A 22,110-nucleotide genomic window follows, 5' to 3' on the forward strand; every position below is an offset into this window, starting at 1 on the left:
ATAAAAATCATCTTCATTACACTACAAGCTATTACAAGACTGGCTAAGCCATACTTACAGGCCCTGTCATCTATCAGCACTGCTAATTCCACAAAGATACAGTATATACTAATTTGAGCTTTTTGTGTCTCCAATATGTACTCATCAGTTCACTGTTTCATAACAATAATCAGTCTATTCAGGGCTTTTAACCCTAATTTCACACTTAGTTCCTTCTTAATTAAATGGCAAGGCTCAGTGTCCTATATCCTGCATGTGCCTGTTTCATTTTGTACTAACTGCAAATTACGAGTCATTAATTCCCTGCCCGGACCTAGAACACATCTCATTACATCACAGAATGCATCACCTTGAAACACTATGAGCTGCTTTAACTGCTAATCTTCATAATGTGGAAAACTGCCTTCTCAGGCAATCCTTAAAAGATCACAGCCCTTCCAAGCACAAAAGAAAATCATCAACAAAGGCAAGAAATGAAAACCAGTCTGCCAAGGGACACAAATACTATGTCAAAGACTACATTAACTGCACCCCTTCCAAACAAGGCTGCTCAGTGACACACACCAGTCAGAAACGGCAAGAATGAATCACCCAGGGATAGCTTTCATGCACTTTGAAAGGTATCCGTAAAAGAACTCTGGTAAGAAAAGTTTGAATATTTTGATGTCACAGTTTAAAGTCAGGAATCTCCAACTTGGAAAGAACAATGGTTACTATTTTATTTTTTCATCACAGATGTTAATTTCTCTTTCTCTGTGAAGGTATTTCTTCTATCACAAGTCCTACTCGCACATGTAAGACAGTCTATAACCTTTCTCCTCTTCTTTGACTTACCCTCCTTTTAACTACTTAGGAATTTTATTCCAATATATTCTCTCTGACCCCACAAAACAAACTGGTTAGCTTTTTCTTCTTGACCTATTCAGGACTGTAGCTGAACTGCCAATGCTATTTATCACTGTTTCCATCACACTCTACGCGAATCCATGTATAAGCCTCAATCTTGACCTGCACCTAGAAACTGTGTCCTGTTGGAGGTCAGGCTTGCAGTACACTAGCTGACCCAGTTCTATAAACAGAATCCTGCTGCACTCCAGTACTGCCTCAGGTTTCCAAATACGTGATCTCAGGAAGCGTTTTTGCAACTGAACACACATACACAAACTACCTTAAAAATAACTCAGAACAATAGTGGAGGATGTAAATCACTGACTTGAAGCAGGTAAGAAGATGTAATCAGACAGGACTAGCAACCAGCATTAAGGTACAGAGAAATCTCTTAGAGCACAAAAAATGTTTGGAAAAAAAATTAACTCCTTGGAGTCACTTTTTCTATCAGCTTGTAAGCATCTGAATTTAAACACAAAACCTTACTGTGTTTCTTTTGCGAGCCTTCAACACAGAGATAAACCTTGATGCAGAAGTCTGTCAAGAGGTAGCACTTAGTTTAAAATAAAGACATACAAGGTAAATATTACAAAAAGGGCATTTGCAGTCTTTTAATGACACACATGCTAATGAAAGTTCATAATCACACTGGGAATTTGACCCACAACCCTATCACACAACATGGTTAGTAAGCAAACTGGACAAACATCAGTACTTTGCAAAGGTAAGTTCAGAAATTTCTGAAGAAATGCACAATAAGCATAGTTTGACTAAAATGTGTAGAACAAAAAATCTTGACTACTAGAAGAGATTTCCACTGGACTAGCACGGCTGTTGCTCTTCTAGTAAGACTGCCAGGTGCAGCCTACTGTCTCCATAGGGTGTGAGTGGGAAGAGATTGCACGGCTACAAGTTCTATCCCTACACCACAACAGCATCCACCTCTAAAAAGCACTGCGTCAAACTTTAGGAAATCCCAATTCCTATCATCAATTCCATCCACTGTATTAAACTGTGTTTAAGAGGATTATGTACTTGCTTAGCCAAAGAACACAGTCATTGTATATTTACCTTGATAAATCTTGGCATCTTTTAACATCACAGTAAAAAACAACAGCAACAAAAAAATAGCTAATCATACCTTTCAGACAACATTTTTGGATTTTTTGGAAGATTAAAAAAATCATTTAGGAGAAAAGCAGACCAAAAAAATGTATTTGCTAATAAAACTGATTATAACAAAAATTGCTACTATAAAACCTGCACCAAAGCGCGATGCTGGCAATTCTCTTTGAGAAACTACAAGCTATGAAGATCTGCACTGCTGTGGAGTTCTTTTATTTAGATGTCTATTGTACACTACATCAACACTAATGAAGCATACACAATTTCTCAGCAATCACAGCTGCATTCTTTTAAGTGAGAGCCTTAACAATACTTGGAAATAAGTACTTTTGTACATTTCAAGCTTTCAGAGTAATTTCAGCCTTCCTTCTTTTGTACCAAGTACTTTCATTAAAATTTTGAGTGAAACAGTTAATTCAGTAAAAAAAATAATTCAATAAAATTATTCAGTGGAATAAACATATGTCCTATATCTACAGATGATTCTTGCTTTTAAAGAAAAGGTTATTAGTCTGTCAATCCCCTGGTAGTACTACACTGAATAAACACTAGCTAGTGTTTCAAATAACATGACACAGTCAAAGCTGCATCCTTTTAACTGCAGGCAATCCACATGACCTGACAATTTAACTACTTTCAACATATTTTAGATTCAACTATATTTGGAATTCCACAATCCTGCAGACCATGATCAAATCCCATCTTGCTCTTCCTGCTTACAAACTGCAGCATTACTATGCCTACCTGTATTATTTGAGTAAAAGGAATCAAGGGAAAGTATCCTCTTTGGCATATCTCATCCACTATATCCTACCTCCCTGAAGTACTAAAAATAGACTGTGATTAAAACACAGAACAGTGACATGTCCTAAAATCACAGTGGATTATCCTTCCTCTGAAAAGTGGCATCTGCTTGGACCCTACAGTCAGTCCACACAGATCATAAGCATGTAAGAAAAAAATGTATTCTCTGTAGACACACCCAAGCCCTACCTGTATCTCAGGTTTCAAATTAAGCTAGATGGAAATAAGATCTTTGTATGTATTTGTTAACACATCAAAGAATACCCTTTGCTAAAGCCAGAGCAAGTGCACAAGAAATATGACAGGCCTGTGTCTATGGCTGTTTAATAGACCCTGCCAAGAGTCCAGAGGAACTACACTAAAAGCTGTACTTTCAAGATAGTACTTGCTTATTAATTCCTTCTTAATAAACGTTCATATTATCTGTTACATCTTGGTGGTACATGCCCTCTTTATTCTAAATCTGAAACAACGTGCTTATTAAATATCCTCAGATCTATGGCAAAACCAAACCTCTATTCTTTTCAGAATAATAGAAGTGAATACAAACCTGCTTGGCTTTAATGTCAGTTTGTTAATTTCAGTTTTGCCCATGCAATTTCTGAGACAGACTGCAAATCCATCCTCCTATCCCTTGGAGCAAGGGAGTTGTCTCTTTTTTTATACTACTACTGTGTCAACAGTAAACAGTGTCTGTTCATCTTCTTCAAAGCTAACACTAATAATCACATTCAAACAGCCATCAATGGACCTTAAAAAAGCAAAGCATTTTGCCTGTTGCTTAAAACACTGACACAATCTATCAGTCTGGGTCATGCAGGATTTGCATTCTGCTTTTGACCACAAAGTGGATCTCACTAGATCATTTTAACAAAATTATCATGACTGTAGATAGTTACACAAATAGTTAAATGAAGCCAGAACAAAGTCACTTAAATTCATGAGAAAGCAGAACTCGAATAATCTAAAATATCACTACCTTTACCCTTACTTGTTAAAAAATACTTGTCATAAGAATCAACTATATATTAGGAAACATCAGGGCTACTTACTAAAAAAATTTGTACTGTAGTTCAGTATTTTGCTGTTATGAAGCTTCATAAATCACCCAACCAGACTGAAAAGAAATTCAGATTTTTAATTTTTTTTAATACTGTCAAGACACTTTGAGTCACAAATCCACCATGAGTATTGAATTTCAGTTTTCACTCTCAATATTCCAAGAATCTGCATTTATTTCTGTGTGGAAATGCTACTTTTGCTCTTCATGGACTTACTACTTCTGCAACTGTGTTTTCAGCTAATCTTTAGTCTTGGTAAGACATTTTTAATAGACTGATCCTTGCTAGTGAAGAGTGTCTCTATTCCAGTCCTGAAGAGCAGACAGTAACATCAAAGTGTTTTCAAAGCTGCTTGCTTTGCAATTTTTAGACGTCAATAATGTAGACAAAAGTATTTTTTGAGCTTGACTCCAGATCTTTCATTTTGCATTATTATTTTTGGACAAGAACTGCTTTATTGACTAAGTAAGCATCTATTTATGTTATCTGTTTATCTTAACTCTAAATAGTACTTAGGTAAAAGCACAGGAACATTCCCATCAAATCAGACTTCTATAATACATTACAAACCCCCATCAGCCTCCACTTAATAATGTCAGATGTATAATCTTAACTAAATTTACTTTTTATGACATACCTATAACCACTGAAAAAAACACATGCAGGAAGGGCACAGAAGGCCATATCTTGGCTCGTATTGCTGGATGTGTGGGAAGCTTTGCTGACAATTGACTGGGAGTACAGATTATGTTGCTCCGACACAATTGAGGGCATTGAAGAAAATGGTTACCTGAACCTACAAGGAGAGGCTGAGGTAGCTGGGGGTGTGCAGCCTGGAGAAGAGGAGGCTCAGGGGTGACCTCACTGCCGTCTACAACTACCTGAAGGGTGGCTGTAGCCAGGTGGGGATTGGTCTCTTTTCCCAGGCAATCAGCAACAGAACAAGAGGACAGTCTCAGTTGTGTCAGGGGAGGTCTAGGCTGGATGTTAGGAGGAAGTTCTTGCCAGAGAGAGTGATTGGCATTGGAATGAGCTGCCCAGGGAGGTGGTGGAGTGGCCGTCCCTGGAGATGTTCAAGAAAAGCCTGGCTGAGGCACTTAGTGCCATGGTCTAGTTGATTGAACAGGGCTGGGTGATAGGTTGGACTGGATGATCTTGGAGGTCTCTTCCTGGTTGATTCCATAGTACTGAGGACATCAGAACAGTCACTTCCTAAAACAACTGTGCCACTTAAAGAAATACTGCTCTGGGTGCATCCAGGCTTGGGGGGGGGGGGCAAAAAGAAAACACAAATCAAGCCAGCATATTTCCATGCCATTTGTTTATGCAACAACTGAGTAAGGATCAAGATATTATGCTGATACAAACTACAAAACAGCATTATAATCCAAACCCCACTGGCAGCTACTTTCAAAAATATGCTATGGATCTTTGCTCTCTACCTGCATTTTGCACAAACTCCAGTACCTCAAGTGGGATGTCACAACAACAGAGCAGAACCACTTCCTTCTTCTCTAGCAGTACTGTAACAAAATATTACCTTTCATCTCTGTATGACTGGTTAAGCCCTCAGGAATGCCCAGCAAGTACCAGCATTCTGTGTTCCAGAATGCTCCCAAACCAGAACCCTATGGAGGAGCAGTTATCCTCTGTTAAGTGGGCTTTAGAACAGGTGTAATGATCAGGTTCACACACCCAAACTTCACAATATGGACCACTCACCATAATTAATATATTAATGAGTAAATCCTCAGAAAGATCTCTCTGATAAGACCTCTAGGTCACCATCTAGGGGGATTTAATAAATGTTTATAAACATTTGAGGGTTAGTCAGGAGTGGGGAGCCAGGGTCTGCTCAGCTGCTCCCTGGGATAGGACAACGAGCAATGGGTATAAGTTGCAGCACAAGAGATTCCACCTCAGCACAAGGGGGAACTTCTTTACTGTAAGGGTCACAGCACACTGGAATGGGCTTCTCAGAGGGGTTGTGGAGTCTCCTTCTCTTGAGACTTTCAAGGCCTGTCTGGATGTGTTCCTCTGTGATCTGTACTAGATTGTGTGGTCCTGCTCTGGCAAGGGGGTTGGACTCGATCATCTTCTTGGGTCCCTTCCAACCACTAATATCCTGTAATCTGCCAAGCATCATAACAATTTCTGTACTCTGTGACCTCCATATTTCAATATAGCAATATTCATTGTACTGAATGCATTCAAGGAAATAGCAAATATAAATAATAGTGCATTCTTGTATCTTCCACACATTATTGCCTTCTACGTACACAGAATTTAGAGACAGAAATGGCCATCTCATCACTTGGTCTGGCTTCCTGCAAACACAAGGTCATGAGCAGTCAGTCACTAAGGCTAAGGCTAGGCAATGAGCAATGCTCCTCATCCAGCCACACATCTCATTTACATTTTCCATTGATGTTCTGTCCATTTTTTTTTAAATTAAGAAATAAATGACAAGCATCTGCATCTTTGACTTGATTATATTTCCATCAGAGGTGAGGCAAAAGTCAGTACAGAAACACAGACAAAACACACTTCTTTCACCATGCTGCCATGCAGTCAACTGTATTAACAGAATGAGGACATGGAACAAATGACAGAAGCGTGGAACTACATGAACCAGCACCAAGACTGAATAAAAGTTTAACTATATCCTTAGACATTGATTATACAGCATTATTCTGTCAGCAGAAACATTTTAAGAGGTTATTGTCATACTCCCATCTCAAGCCTGCAACCTCTCCTGTAGCCTCACAATTACCATCCCACTAGATGCATTAATGACACTACACATAGCCACTCTCTATAACGGGAGGGGAAAAAGAAGAATCCCATTTTTTAACCAACTCTTCTCCCTCTGAACACACACTAAATGATTGGAGGGGGCAGGAGGGGTGCCAGGGAGGAACATTCAGTTTAAGCATATGAACACATGAAATGTTCAACGTGCGTAAAATTAATTCATGGCAAATAGAAGAGATATGAGAGAGTAGCAGCTGCCTCTGAAATGGAAGCTGCTCAAGCTGGAAAAGATAGAGCTACGACTTTCCTGCGCTACTCTGCCTGACACCGATAAAGGAACATCCATAAAAGACACACTGCAGAAATGCACTTAGTACAATCCCTTCAAAAGTTTAAAACCACCATCCCTACGCCATGGAATGGCACATGCACACAAATCACAGAACATTAGTACTCTTCATTTTTTTTTCTTAGCATTTAGCTACTTGTGCTGCCTCCAGACACACAGTGCTGCAATATGCTGCCAAAAGAGACAGCAGCACAGAATTTAAGAAAGCTTACAGTATTTGGATGCAATGTAAATTTGCAAGAATTAATAAACACAGTTACCTGCTAATTCAAATAACATATTGTCCTTTAAAGACTGATTTTTGGATGCACCTTTTTTAGTAGTACCAAGAAATTGAGTTTTACATCAGATGTTTAGTGACTTTCTTTACGTTAATTTGTGCAACCTTAAATTTTTAATGGTTTGCTGGGGTGCACCATATATAAGTAAGGTATAATTAGCTGCAATCCCAACCCTACTGATATGCAAGGAAGCCAGTACTACTGACTAGACTGGTTACATCCTTTGTTCTACTCACTTTAAAACTGAATAAAGTCAGCTATAGTTATGACAATCCCAGAAACACAATCTTAATGCAATGAATGAGGTTTATGCCAGATGTTAACAAAAGAACCAGGACAGGAAACTGCTAACTTTTAAGTCTACACACAAAAGATATCTTACTGCTTTTACTTGCAAGACCTGATATTGGGAAGCCATGAAAAAAAAAAAGTGCATTTTAAGTAGACAAGAGAGCATATTCAGATTAAAAGATGATCCCATGCTTCCTAAATTTGAGCAAGAAATATGAGCAAAAATAATTGACAAAACAAATTAAATTTAATTCCACATATACAGCTTCCAGAGTTAAAGATTGTTTCTGATTGCACTAAAAATTCAGAGTCCATGACAGATAAGCTGGATTCAAAGAAACAGTGATTAAATCAACAGGCAGAAACTACTATTTGAATCTTAGCTGAATGAATCTGTAGAAACTGTCAACTATCAGAGATTCATTTATAGGTTGTAAGAAATTCACATATCTTGTGTTAACTGTGCTTTAGTCATCATCTTCTGAGAACAACTCCTTTGGTCACACAGTCCTCATGCTTGCCTATTTGCTATGCCCTGTTATTATTAAATATATTAATTGTAAAAGCACAAAAACTGCCCCAAGTATAGTGTCATCTGATGCCTGCAAAGCACCTCACAAAAAACCCTGTGGAAGTAATTCTTCCAGCACTGAAAGCATCTGTAATTCTGGCTCTGACCCTCCAACGAAGTGTCCCATTTAAATCCCATAAAATGAAGGCAACAAAAGCATTTTAGCAAATCTAAGACAGCATAAGTGCACCTTTTTATGGTCAGCCATTTATCGATTAAGTAATTGTTCAAACAAAACACACTTACTTCTACAGTTTACTTTCAGGAAGAAAAGTATTTCACTACAAAAATTACTAGCTTGTAAAACCTCAAAATACTTGAAGCCAATCATGACTCAGGACATCATTATTATAATCAGTTCTATTTTGCAGTTAAAATTGTTTAGTTTGGTTTTTTGGTTTTTTTTTTTTAGAATCTTGTCTTTCACTGGTACTTGGTTACCATGAGGTATCTATTTGATATCATGTGTCATGCTTTTAAGGAAAAATGAGAGTTAATATTGAAAATAAATGCTTTTCTAAACTTTGATCAAGGTAAATATGATGTTAGTATAAAACAATTTTAGAATACCTTGGAAATGCAATGTGCTACACAAGTTGGATTAGGAAAAAAGTCTGTGACTAGTGACTTTATTCCATGGATTGTGGAATTGGTCCATTTTTATGATAGTTGCCATACTGAACACCACCCTGGAGGCAGACAGACCACAAGAGGTTTAAGCAGACCTAGTGTGCTTGTCCCCATCACTACTATGCTATTCAGTATTAAATACTGATGTTGCTTATTAATGAAATTACCCATATTTCCTAATTTTCCACTCCTTCTATAAAAACAGTATTTTAACAAGTGTTTTTATTCACCAAGTTTTAAAATAATCATGAGATATGCATCTGAAGAGACGCTATTAATCCTAGAATAAACCAAACTGCACATCTGCCAGAGAAGTCAAGCAGAGATAGAGTAATCGCACGGACCCACATCTCAAGAGAAACAGAAGATGCATTAAATGGACTCAGAATTGAATATGTAGATACAGTATTTCCCCAACCTCCCAGTTAAGCAAGGAATGTGTAGATGTGCATAAACAGATATGCACATATAGAGAGCTGTATGTACTGTGTAAGAGTAAGACACAAGTGAGGGATTTCTGACATTATCGTGGCAAGGTCTTCATAAACAGAGGAAACAGCAATTGCTCTTTTAAGCCTTAAGTATCTGTACAGTATTATTTTGATTCTTACACTTCAAAAACATCCAGAAGACTTTATTCTGGAGTCTTCCAAATTTAATTAACAATTTTGTATGCAGTTCCACTTCTGTCAAAGACAGCTTTTTAAAACGTTTCCATTAATAAGGCACTGTTAGCATACTACAGTAATCTGACAAATAGTAAATGAGGCTATTTCACAAATGTTTGAAGGGTAATTTCATTCTCTTTTTAAATCATGATAGAATGTTTTCTTTCATGATAAAGTGAAGGGAATTTAAGTTTGAATTGCTGCTGGAATTTCTCATTACTGGAACTGTCTGGTTCCATCATCATCCTTCAGAAACAGAAAGGTTGCCAAACTTCAACTGCAACACTATGCAGAAGTGACACTGCATTGTTGTGCCAGTTTCACAAACTGACATTTTAAATTCCCTGCATTTACCCACATGGTTCTGCATGATATAAAATGCCTATCTAAAAAGAACTGCTAGAGCTATCTATTTCTGTTGTAATTTCATAAAAAGGCCCTCTACAACCATATGCTCACCCAAGTGACTTACAAAATAAAAGGTCTCTGCTCAGGATCACCAGAAAGATCAGCTTTCTCTCTGCTGCCAGAAAATGCTGAATGTGTTACTTTCAATTGTATCTATAAGCCTAGGGTCATAATATCCTCTATCATGTTTTGCTAAAGCTTTGTAATTCATAATCAAAATAAAGCTATTTTCCAAAGAGCTTGGAATCAATGGCACTGAGTTTAGTTTTGTTTCAGGTTGTTTTTTTTTTTTAATTAAAACACTAAGTTCTCAAAATCTCGAAGGTTCCTTTTTAGCTTATAATGCTCACATCCTTTTGGTCTAAGTTTCCTGTTTAAGTAAAGTTCATATAAAAAAGTGGAAGTGAAAGAGACAATCACTTCCCAGAGTAATTGTTATTAAACCTTCTGTCAACTGCAACTGCACTAAAACTGCATTCTAATAGTCTTTCACTTTATGTACTACTATTCTGTATAGCTTGAAGTATTTTGTATCATGAATGACATCTGCTCACCATGGCGCTGTACAAAGCAATTTATAAAAACAAACTTTTGCTTTTTTTCCCCTATCTGTTTTTATTCTCTCAGCTGGTATTCTTATTCCACGGGCAGTACTCACATACTGCTGCTACATTTAACTCACATACACTAATGGAAATCATTAACAGGAAAAATATGTAAGAGCACCATCACTGATTTAGTGGCCTTCAAAAAAGCCAGGCAATACCATGACACTACGTGATGCTGTTCTCATTATTAATATATGCTTAGAATATAGAATTCAATAGGGTCAAGAAGTTCCTTCTTGTGATTATAGACAACTGCTATAGAGAACTACAAATCCGGCATCTTATCACCTAAAAATATTAGAAACACGAGGCCAGAATTAATATAAGATTTTAAAGTGTCTAAGTAATCTCTCCCCTTAAGATACAGCTACCTTAAGTCTGGTATGTGCTCATGTCATTTTGCTAGAATAACCTGTTCATAATCAAGACTTGTTTTAGAAGTGTAGAAATCTGGCAAGACCCAAGTCTACAAATCGCCTCCGACTACAGCATGGTAGGTGACCTACAATGTATAAATCCGGTCACTATTTACAAAACCCAAGGAAGCTGTCCTCGCCTCCTCTTTCACCATTTCTCCGTTAGCAACAGAGCAACTTCCCCCCCACCCCAAGCGAGGTACGTGAATAAAAAACAAAGCGCCGCTAGCCCCAGGGACAGGAGCCGAGCACGACGGAGGGGCGAGGCCGGCAGCCTCCCTCACCCCCGGCTGAGCGGGGTCCCTCCCAGGGCGGCGCCCGGCCCCAGCCGCAGCACCGACGGGAGCCAGGAGAGGAAACAGGGACAAAGCCGAGCCGATCCTCATCACTGCTGGGGGTTTTTCTCCTTCCTGCAGCCGAGCGACAACTGCAGCTGACAGAGCTTTACGCAAAACATCGAAAACCAACCTCGCCGCCCCACATCCCCAAAAAGCTCCACCCCGCCCCTCGGCGCAGGGAAGGGGCTGGCTGTCAGTGGCGCTGCGGAGGGACCAGACGGACCGCGCAGCCTTTTGTTGTTTGCGTAATTGCAGATAAAAAGGCAAAAAAGTCAAACAGCACCCCCCTCGTCGCCTGCCCCTCCATCCCGCCATCCCCTAGCACGGCCGCCCCGGGTCGCGGACAGCTCATATCGCTCACCGCTCGGTGCAGCAGGCTCGGGCGATGTGCGCAGCGCTCGCAGAGGCGGCGGGGGGCCGCGCAGCCCGCGGAGGTGGGGGTGGTGAAGAGGAGGTGACCAGAGGATGTCAGCGATGGGCGGGCGGAAGGGAGGCAGGAAAAGGGGTTTGGGGGGACGGGGGAATAAAAGAGGACCGGGGAGAGGGAAGGAAGGGAACAGATCAGCACCACGGCACCCTCACCCTGAGGCGCTGACAGAGCCGGCCCAGCCCAGCGACCGCGGTGGTCGGCGCACGCCCGGGCCCCAGAGAAGCGGGCGCTGACAGCTGCAAGGAGCCGCCGCCGCCGCCCCTGCGCCCGCCCCGCGCTGCCCTTGCCTCCTCCCACCCGCCACCCCGCCCAACATGGCGGTCCCCGGCTGCTCCCACAAGCCTCTGCGCGCCCTTCTTTCCCTCCGCCGTTCCCCCCCCCGCTCCTCCCATGACGTCATTTCTGCCCGCGGAGCGGAAGCGGCTGTGCGCGGGGCGGGAGCGGCTGTGCGCGGGGCGGGAGCGGCTGCGCGCGGAGCGGGAGCCCCGCGGCCGCGGCGCCTCCCTTCGCTGCCCCGCGGGAGGGACGCGAGGGGTGCTGACGAAGAGCAGCCGGGGCTGAGCTGCAAGGCCTCACACCGACATCGCCGAGGCTGTCGGGCGGGAAAGGCAGGGGCCGCGCTAATCCTTGCTGAGGCTTCGTCTGCTTGGAAGCGTGTGTCAGTGGAGGGCAAAACCCGACATGTCCTCAAGGCACTCTTCCCCCGGTGACAGTGTGGTGTTTTCACTCCAGAGTGGCCTAACATTTCTGATTGTCCTGGAGAGAAGTGTACGGGTTTGCTTTCCCAAGTAGGGCAGGTTGACAGTAGGACTTGTAAAGCTGGTGCTGTTGAAGAGCCCTGGGACAGATGTATGACACCATGCAGCAAGCTCACGGTGCGAGTCCCACAAGCAAAGCAGTGGCTGATACTCCAATTCTGTACTTCATCCCTCGTAGGGGTAACTGTGTGCTGTTAATGTTTCAGCACCTTTGTTCTACGTTGAACTTGAGTGAAAGATGTCTGCTCTTCTGCAAGTTCACACACAAAAAGAGTTCTATGAGAACTCGGTGGCACTTAACACAAGAACTCTTTATAGCTTTCAATTTCTCACTCTCAACAGGGAAGGAAACAGTCACAGTATTTTCTTCCTGTTGCTCCACATTCCACTAGGTAGAGGTTAAAGCCCAGAAACAGAAGGGCTGTTAGAAGATAGAAGGAAGTGAGGTCTGAGATGGAAAAAATAGCTCAATATAGCAAAGCAAAAAAAATGCAAATTGGAAGTCATCAGGGAACAGTAACAGCCTAACTTCATGAAAGAATTATTGTCTGGGCAGAATATTCCAATGCATTATCAATTAGAGAATAGAATACAGTAGAGTTGCTCAGTTGAAAGGCATGTACATCACCTAGTCTAACTGCCTGCAGTATATACAGGGTTTGAATTGTAAGGTAATGGAGAGATTCATATCCAGCCTCAACTAAGTACCTAAAATACACAAGGGGAGCAGATCTTACATCTCTTTGCCCTCATGTACAACATTAAGCAAGTCTCCAAAATGGCAAATATGAGGACAAGAGTCAGGTGAGAAAGCAAACCTCCTAAGAAGAAACAGGAAGATGGAGGAATCAAAGCTGTTGTCTAAGGGGCAGAGAATCAGCAAGATCCAGAGAAACCTTCAAGAAACATAACAAAATTCAAGAAACATAGATTGTCTGCAGACTGCAAACAGAGATTGGAAAAGCTGAGGTATCTGAAGCATACTTTCTGAATACCACTCACTAATTTGTATCTTACACAGGTCAAGCTGTCCAACAAAAAAACATCTGTGATACTCATATTTCATAACAGCAGCTTCCTTTGTTCTTCATCTCTATTTAAAATGTATTAATGGTTTACCATCATACTGTAATTCTGACAGGCAGTACAGGCTAATGATGTATAATAATGTGATGTATGTGTTTGTACAGTAATATGAAAGGGGAGGAGGGAAAGATTGAAGGACATCTCTTTATACAAACTACAAGAGTCATGCCAGTTGGTCCACAGGTTCAGAGAATTTTCATGAATATGCAGGAGCTTTAATTAAAAATAGAACATGCCCTAATTACATAATTATGCAAGAGAAGTGATTCAAAGGCACCACTCCTGTCTTTTGAATAAACGATATTCATTGCTTTCTTCCTATCATGCATTTGCTTTTAAAGATTTCCTGCAATTAACAGCTTACCCGAGGGATTGAAGCATCTCTGAACAAAGCAGCTACTCCAGCTATGACCCTGATTCATAGTACACTGGCTAATCAAGTGTTTGCAGGTTGGCAATTTCCCACATAAGCAGCACACACTATAAGCTCCCTCCTGCAGGAAGGTTGATTAGCTCAATGGAACTAGAGTGCAGTATTACTCCTCTCTGTTCATGGCACACAGCAGAAGAAAGACACAGAAGAGACTTGGTGAGTGCGCTCCTTCATCAAGCTTCTGCGTGGTCTGAAATATTGTAAGGCTTCCTCTCCATCAGAATCTTGTTTTTCCTGTCACATCTACATAAGAATTACCCAAGTTCATCTAGCAGTGAGAACTATTTACTGGCCACATTTCCATCTGCTCCTGGGGAACTAGTTATGCTATATGCCCTGCTTTTAGGATTAAATGATCTAGACGTGCTGTCTCAAGAGTACTCTTTGCTGTCACCAGCAAAGTCACCGTGATTTTCTGGGGACATCTGCCTCAAAATACACTGCTTACAGTGCTGGATTCTTTATTGTCGCTTGTCTTTTATTTACTCATTTCCCTCCTCTCCCAGAAGAGAGAGGTTTGTAATTCACAGTGGGAGAGAAAAACAGCAAACTATTGAACTAATAGAACACAAAGCTCTTAGGTGCAACAGTGTGACAAATGTATGCAGCAAACTAAGATTCAGTTTAACTGACATCCACAAATAGAGACAGCATCTGTAAACAAATTCAGCTTGGTTTCATTCAAGGAGTGTGGGTGATTTGATTTTACCATTGTTATTCAAAAACCCCAATTCTTCTGGCTTTGAGGATCTTTCCTGCAAAGGGGACAGAAGTTCTTTATATCTAATCCTACAGTCTATAAAATCTATTACTTCATTTTATAAATATGGACTAGAGTAAAGCACTACATTGGAATAATGTCAACTGCTGCTAAAGTGCTATTTAAAAGCATCCTGGCAATAAGAAATATTCAAAGGCCATACTCAGCAACTTGTCTGGCTTTTCATCACAGTCATTTGACAGTTGCACACTCTCTTAATTTGTATTTTCTACAAGAATGCCCTTTACAGAAAAGGGAAAACAAAAAGCAGTGCTCAAGAGTGAAAGGTGTCAAACGCATAGGCACAATTTTAGCCTAACTTCTTTGTGTATACATGAAATTATTGCATGCAGAGGTACCTTGTTACCAGGAAATTCAAGCACTTTGGAGTAAAAGGGCTATATTTTGTGTGCTGTGACTCACCATTGTAGTCAGGATGCTTGAACTCACTGTTGGGCATGGCATTAAAGTTGTAAATAAAATAAACACTGATCATTATCCTCTTCCCAAATCACTAAGTTTTATCTACATGCAAGTGAATTCTTCTTTTTTACAGTCACCAACAATTCTAGAAAGCTATAACAAATAAAAACTCTGACATTTCCTATCCACATTGGAAAAAATGCCACATAGTGTTAAACCAGACCATTTCATTAGCTAATGTCTGCCTTTAAAACAGAGCAGATTCCCTTGTATGGGACATTGTAGCCAGGTGGGGGGGGAGGGGGGGGCTTCTTCTCCCAGGCAACCAGCAATAGAACAAGGGGACACAGTCTCAAGTTGTGCCGGGGAAAGTATAGGCTGGATGTTAGGAGGAAGTTCTTCACAGAGAGAGTGATTGGCATTGGAATGGGCTGCCCAGGGAGGTGGTGTAGGCACCGTCCCTGGAGGTCTTCAAGAAAAGACTGGATGAGGCACTCGGTGCCATGGTCTAGTTGACTGGATAGGGCTGGGGGATAGGTTGGAGTGGATGATCTTGGAGGTCTCTTCCAACCTGGCTGATTCTATGATGATGATGATTCTATGATGACATTAAGTTTTTGCTAACCAGAATTATTTTCCTTTCACAGCTATTACAGAGATTTGCTATTGTTAAAGCCCAAAAGATACAGACTGAAAGGTTTAAGAAGCCCATTTAAGAAGCCCATTTAATTAGGTGTAAAATAACTCTATTATGAAAAAAACAGACGTTAAAAACCTCAGGTAATACAGTTGAAGTAACCTCTTAGAAGTTATAAGCTATTGGAGAATTTTTGTGTCAATGTGACTGCAGAGAAAAACACTATGCAGTTTCAGCAACACAGCTATATTTATATATCCCATTTTCCACTGTTACATTCAAAGCAGTAAGGATCAAGGATCTAATATTTGTACCCTTTGACAAGCTGCAATACTCTATTGTACTTCTAAGCATCAAAATTCCCAACAAGCTAAGGTTCACAGATGAGAGCTAATGATAATTAGACTTGTATCTTTACTCCCTGCATTCAAGGAGTAGGTTTCCACCTCTATAAGGAAATGCTCACACCAAAGCACACTTACTCTGCTTAACCAGCAAATTCTGTTTCTTCTTTATTTCTGCCATACTCTCATTTCACTAAAAGTTGTCCAAACTTTTTTCCATACCTGCATCTGTGTACTGTAGTCAGCTGATAGTTGACCCCCAGCACCTTTATAGCTTGGAAAGACTCTCTTCTCCATATTCATTCTGCACAACTTATACATGAATAAAATATTCTACCTATGCTCCTCCTTTCCTTCTTCCATACTCTCATTTTTCAGTGAGTTTATTCTCTCTTAGACTTTCAGTTTCAAGGGTATAAGAATTATTCATTACAGTATGTGAGTCACAGGATGTTAAATTTATTTCTGTATTCATCTTCTTTGTCAGTGAACCATTGAGAAAATGCATAAAATCCTTTGGCAGAAATAAAAAACCAATCTTGGCCACTCCTAGAGTAAGAACATTCAATCTTCACCCTCCCATATCTTTGGTTCCTATGACTGTGCTCTTTACCTTCCTTTTTGAATAAGGCCTAGTATTGATAGGAAAAATGTTTATTCCATAAACAAAAGAGACTCTTCCAAAAGCAAAATCTTGTGGTCAAACCGGGGGACCCACTTGGCTAGAAGCAGAAATGTTTCACATCCATTAATTCCTAAGTGCCTGCTTTATTGCCACCTACATTATCCCCTTCCCTTTCTTTGAACACCACCTCTTTGTTACCTACTTGGTCTGTTAGCATTTCTTTGTTAAGGAATGCCTTTGCCCGATTTTGCAAACTCATCAGGCTTTGCTGGCAGATTACTTGTGAGCAGATTAGGTGAGACTCTTATCTTGATAATCTGGGTAGCCGTTGTAGGATTTTTTCCACGGCGAAGGAGACTTAAGTATCTTTTTATCATTAAATTTTCCAGAGTTTCACTGGGAAAAGTGCTTTTTCCCTAAAATAAACACCTTGTGAGTGCTGTCAGTCACTCATCTGTGTAAATCTGAGATAAATTCATTAACTAGTATGGAATTTTACTTTTTGTTTTGTTTTGTTTTCTGATAAAGTGTAAGAAAGGCATTAATTTTTTCAGCCAACATTAGCCAGAGATGCAAACTGAGACATAAACTTGTCTCAGCACCTGGCAAACAGATGCTTCCTCATGAACATATAAAAGATGTATTCTCTTTATTCTAAGATTCCTACATATATTTGTAGGAGAAGGAAGTTGTAATGTTTCAGATGCTGCCTTTGGTTTATAGCTCTTTCATATGCTAATCAAAGAAACGCTGATGCCAGTGTATGTCTGTGTGTGACCTTTTTCAGTAGCACCTACTGATGACAGAGAAGGAAGTCTCAGAAGTCTAAAAGGCATTACAGACAACCACCTGATCAGATCTTTTTTCTAAATGTAATTACCAAACTCTGTTGAAAACTAAGGAGGCATCTTTCCCTTCCTGCTCAAGAACCTCAATCCTCCAGTGTTCACTCTCAAGGGCCATATATACTGGTAGATTTTGTGCCAGATTGTGTCATTTCTTTCTAGCTCTTTTCCCTTGCTAGTGATTAGTCCCATTTCTCTGCGTGTTTGCATTTCTAAGGAGGTCTTGCAATGTGACATTTCTCTTTTATGTGTTTAAGCTATTGCAGAGAAAGAAGATTCTTCCCTGGGTAACCCTCTTAGCTGGTCCTTCCTTCACTTGCCTCTCTAGAAGATTCTGCACTCTTTCCTTACCTTTTGACCATTAGTGTACTTGGCTAAATAAACTGAAGGCTCTATATGAGAAATTCTGCATCTCCTGAGTTGTCTTTCACTGCTCCCATTTGTTTCAGCTTTCTTGGGCCTGAAGTGCTGCAGCTGTTTGCCATGGTCACTATAGAAGTCTGATTTATCAGTAACCTGCCTTTCACTTGATGTATTCCTTTTCTGCACATGCTGCAGCATTTGCCAAACCCTTCCCTCCTTTCAGTTCTTCTGCTAAGTGCTTTTTCCTCCTGTTCAACTAATACTCTTTAAGGAATTACATCAAATTTAGCTGACATCTAAGCTTGATTAATTTTTTTTTTTCTTGTAATGGGAGTCCATTTTGCATCTGCTTTTCATCGTTGGCATTTGCCTCGGTCAAGAAAGAGGGTATTCAAATCAAGGCAGTACTCAGCTGCACTGGACCGGGGAATTAATGGTAATAGGGTTTGCCCCAAGGGAAAGGGAAATGTTTCTGCTGTGTGACAATGGTTTCTGTAGTTTCTGTGCCAATGACCAATTATGCCTCTACAGAAAATGGCTTCGGTAAATATGCCTGTGGCTAGATGGATGGCATAGAGTACGTGAGGCTGAGAAGGGCAGAGTCATTCTAGAAATCAATAGGAAACAGAGCTGTCTGTGCTATATACTTTGTTCCTCATCCTGTCTCCTGGGAAATAGAGCAGATGCAAGATAAGGGAGGATAATCTTATTCCCAGGGGTTTGGAATTCTCTCTCCTTGTTGCCTCCATAGCAAGTATGTACTCTGAAGTTTTTGCTTCTTTCAGCTGCTTCCATTCCTACCTTTTCTGTTGTAATTATATATTTTTTTTTAAAATCTGCTTTAATAGATTATTTTCTTGCAAGTTCACAGAGAAATTAATTGAAAAGTATTAAGTTCAATGACAAATCTGCCTTAATAGATTTTTTTCTTGCAAGTTCACAGAGAAATTAATTGAAAACTATTAAGTTCAAAGACATTCCATGGACATACTCTTCACTACTTCTGTACCTTCACAATGATGCAGAAGAAAACAAGAAGTGTACGTTGCTGCTATCGAGTCTTACGACTTAAAACATTAGGGGGATGATTGCATAATTCGTTCCTACAAGATGGATGGTTTTATCCCCAAAGGCCCATCTGTCAGTTACCTGAGAACTTGATCTGTGTTCAGTCTTCAAAAGGTCTAGAACAGAGTCTGTTATCCCAGATAAGAGACTGAGAGAATGGCTTTAAATCACTTTGTGCCTTCCCAGTCCCATATTACTCCCTGCTCCCTGTGTGATTTAAATAACCACAAGGACCTGACTTCCACGATCTCCCCATGGAGATCTATCTGTGATCTAGCTCATCATCCACACTTAATATACTCCCTGTATTAGGGGATGTGAAAGGAAGCTGTAGAAACTAGCCTACCAGGTACCAATTTCTGAAGAAAGGAATTCCTCATACATCTGTGTACAGGTGATTTAAAGACCAGTATAGAAAAAAAACCCAAAACCCAGCCACCAGTGAGAGGATGCTATTCATTTTTCCAGTTTGACAAATACTGCTGCATTGCATCATGTTCTAAAGCTTTTTCTTATTCAAAAAAAGCTAGACTCAATGTAACTAAGATGTAATTTATGTAGATATTGGCTGAAAAAGGAAGTTACCTCATCAGAACGTAGATCATTGCAGATATTTTGAGGCTACAGTTTGGCTTCACAAATAATTAATGATGGGAATTGAAGCAAGACTCCTTGACCTCTGACTTTGGTGGCCAGCACAACTCACAGGAACTGGAGCTTGTAGGAATTTAAGGAAAAAAAATAGTGCCACCATCATTCTATACAACACCAGTGTCACCTATGCACATGGTCTGTTTGAGGTGTTTTGATTACACGGAGCAGTTCACTCTAGCATATCAGTTAACAGTCTTCTGGGCAAGCTCTGGGGAATTGCTGAAGCACCTCACATGCAGTACTTTAGATTTTTAATTTGTGTGTGCTAACATAAAACTGTTCCTTACTATTTAAGATGCCATTTATGTTTTAATGAAAGCTGAAGTACGTTGAAATTGTTCCAAAGATATATATATAGTGCAGTCTTACATAGTTTATCAAGCCCTACATATTGAAAAGAATATAACTGTAAACAAGAACTGAAACATGCCTCAACATTAGGAGAAAGCTGGGAACAACTGATGTATATATAAATTAGCTATGAAAGTGAAATGTACTGCCTACACAGTGTTACACTTGTTAATACATGCTGAAGGGCCACAAAGTACACCATCACCATATGTTTGAAAACTGTCATGACTCACATCAAATAGGCTGATGACTAACAGCATCTTCTTTCATCAGTGTTTAGTGCTGACCAGAAATCGACCCAGTAAATGGGTCCATAGAAGGCAGCAATTTAGCATGCTCTCTATCCTTATAATTAACTACACAACCTTAAAAATGGTACTGCCAGGTTTATTGTGCACCAATGCAGAAAGCACTCCAAATATCTCTAAAGGAAAGTTCACACATTCGTCATCTTCCACCCCACTCATTTTGCAGGCAGAAGAGGCTGGAATGCTGTGTTACCAGCACGCTCACTAATTTAACTTACCTTCTTTCTCTTTGCATTATTGCTTGTGAACTCTGCTGTGTAGCAGTCTCCAGGACCAAAGTTCATATTGGAAATAAGTCAGATTGCTTTTCTAATGTACAGGTAAACATATAATAGAAATAAATGTTGAATTACAGAGTTAATTACAGATGAAATCGAACACTGAGTGCTAAGTGCTGTTAGATAATACCTATAAATTACAGACTCAAGACACTAAGCTGCTTTGCTGCTTTTAGAGGAAGTGTGATTCAAAAAGCTTGAGAAAAATCTTCCTAAGAAGTAAACATGCCCTGTCCAGTGGCAGCTCTTCAGTCACGTTTTCCCAGCATCAGCCTATTTTACTCACCCCTTTAGCAATCGGATTTATGGCTGCAGTACCATGGTAACTCTAAAGCTTGCCCAGCGAGTCTCCAGGTGTCACACTGTATTGACCCCTCCTTCTCCATACAACAAAAGCAGCACCATGGAAGAAGCAGCAGAGGAGCATAGCAAATGAATTAATTTTGAGCATCTCTTGTCAATTAAAATTGCTCTGCAATATCCTATGGCAAAGCTGATCTTTCCTTTGAAGTGAGCTTGGATTCTCTCTTAGCACACATTAGCACCTGTGGCTATTTACTCATATCAGTGTAGCATTTTGTTCTGTTTTTCATGGCACAATTTTTCATGAGGCCTGAGGAAACTGAGTTTTCCAGCTAAGACATTAAAAGTGAAATATTATTTTGGCAAATGTAAGAAGATTGGTAAAGCCAGAAGACATTTTCTTACATATTCACTGGAATTTGGCTTCCACTTTGTCTTTTGGTCTCATACAACTTCCCACAAATAAGCATTTTCTACTTACGGATTTATAGTTCCAAGAGCTACTAAGGTCAGAATTGTCTTAACCTGGTTTGTTACCAAGTTATTTGCTGTGTTATATTATCTGTTTTCTATATGACACTCCAAAATAGTACAAGCACTTGGAAAGCAATCAAGGCAATCTCTTTTGACATTTGCAGATCATGGGGTTTGTCTCCTAAGAGTGTCTTGGCTAGAAAAATCTGTTTTCTAAAGCCCTCTTCCCCCTAAAGAATCTATTTTTTTTGATTATTCAAATAATTCAAGAAATGACACTCTGTAACTTTTCCAGACTTCTTTATGAACAGTCAGTATAAGCTACACATTGATCGTAACATGAAAAACATTTCAAGGCAGGGATTTATTAAAAGACAATTCTTTAACAATGAGAGATGAATAATGACCTGAATTCCTTACAGTTATGAAATCTGTGCTTTAATTGTCCATGTGTTTTGGCTTAGCTGATTGTGATGGTTTGGGTGTTACCTGCCCCCCTACTCTTATGAAATCACCCAGACTAGACTCATCTGGCTGGAAATTAAAGAATGAAGCTTTATGTTTACAGCTTAGCACAATTTACAAGCAGGTATTTAAAATATATACAGCTATAGACAGAAATATACAAGTTAAAAAGTAATACAGAAACACAACAGCCCTCCCAGAAACCAGAGTCCCCAGGAGGGGGTCCCAACCACCCTTCCACCTTCTTTCCACCCCTCTAACTTATCCTGGACTTTGCCTTATGTGCAAGGATTGCACGTTTGGAGGATTGGCA

The 22,110-nt window shown here is 40.0% G+C and overlaps 1 protein-coding gene across 5 annotated transcripts in view; it reads right to left on the reverse strand.

The window, feature by feature from the left end:
- The window catches only part of KLC1 (kinesin light chain 1), a 46,888-nt gene extending 34,989 nt beyond the window's left edge, over positions 1 to 11,899 (reverse strand). Inside the window, exon 1 of one of the 5 annotated variants that reach the window (XM_064165852.1) lies at positions 11,775 to 11,899. The gene's annotated coding sequence lies outside the window, so the exon portion shown is untranslated. Of the gene's footprint in view, positions 1 to 11,553 lie in introns of all 5 variants that reach the window. The other 4 variants (XM_064165781.1, XM_064165922.1, XM_064165997.1 and 1 more) reach the window with 4 other exon arrangements.
- Positions 11,900 to 22,110: the final 10,211 nt, after the last annotated feature.

The sequence above is a fragment of the Pogoniulus pusillus genome, chromosome 1 (genome assembly GCF_015220805.1).
Source record: "Pogoniulus pusillus isolate bPogPus1 chromosome 1, bPogPus1.pri, whole genome shotgun sequence".
Taxonomy (NCBI): domain Eukaryota; kingdom Metazoa; phylum Chordata; class Aves; order Piciformes; family Lybiidae; genus Pogoniulus; species Pogoniulus pusillus.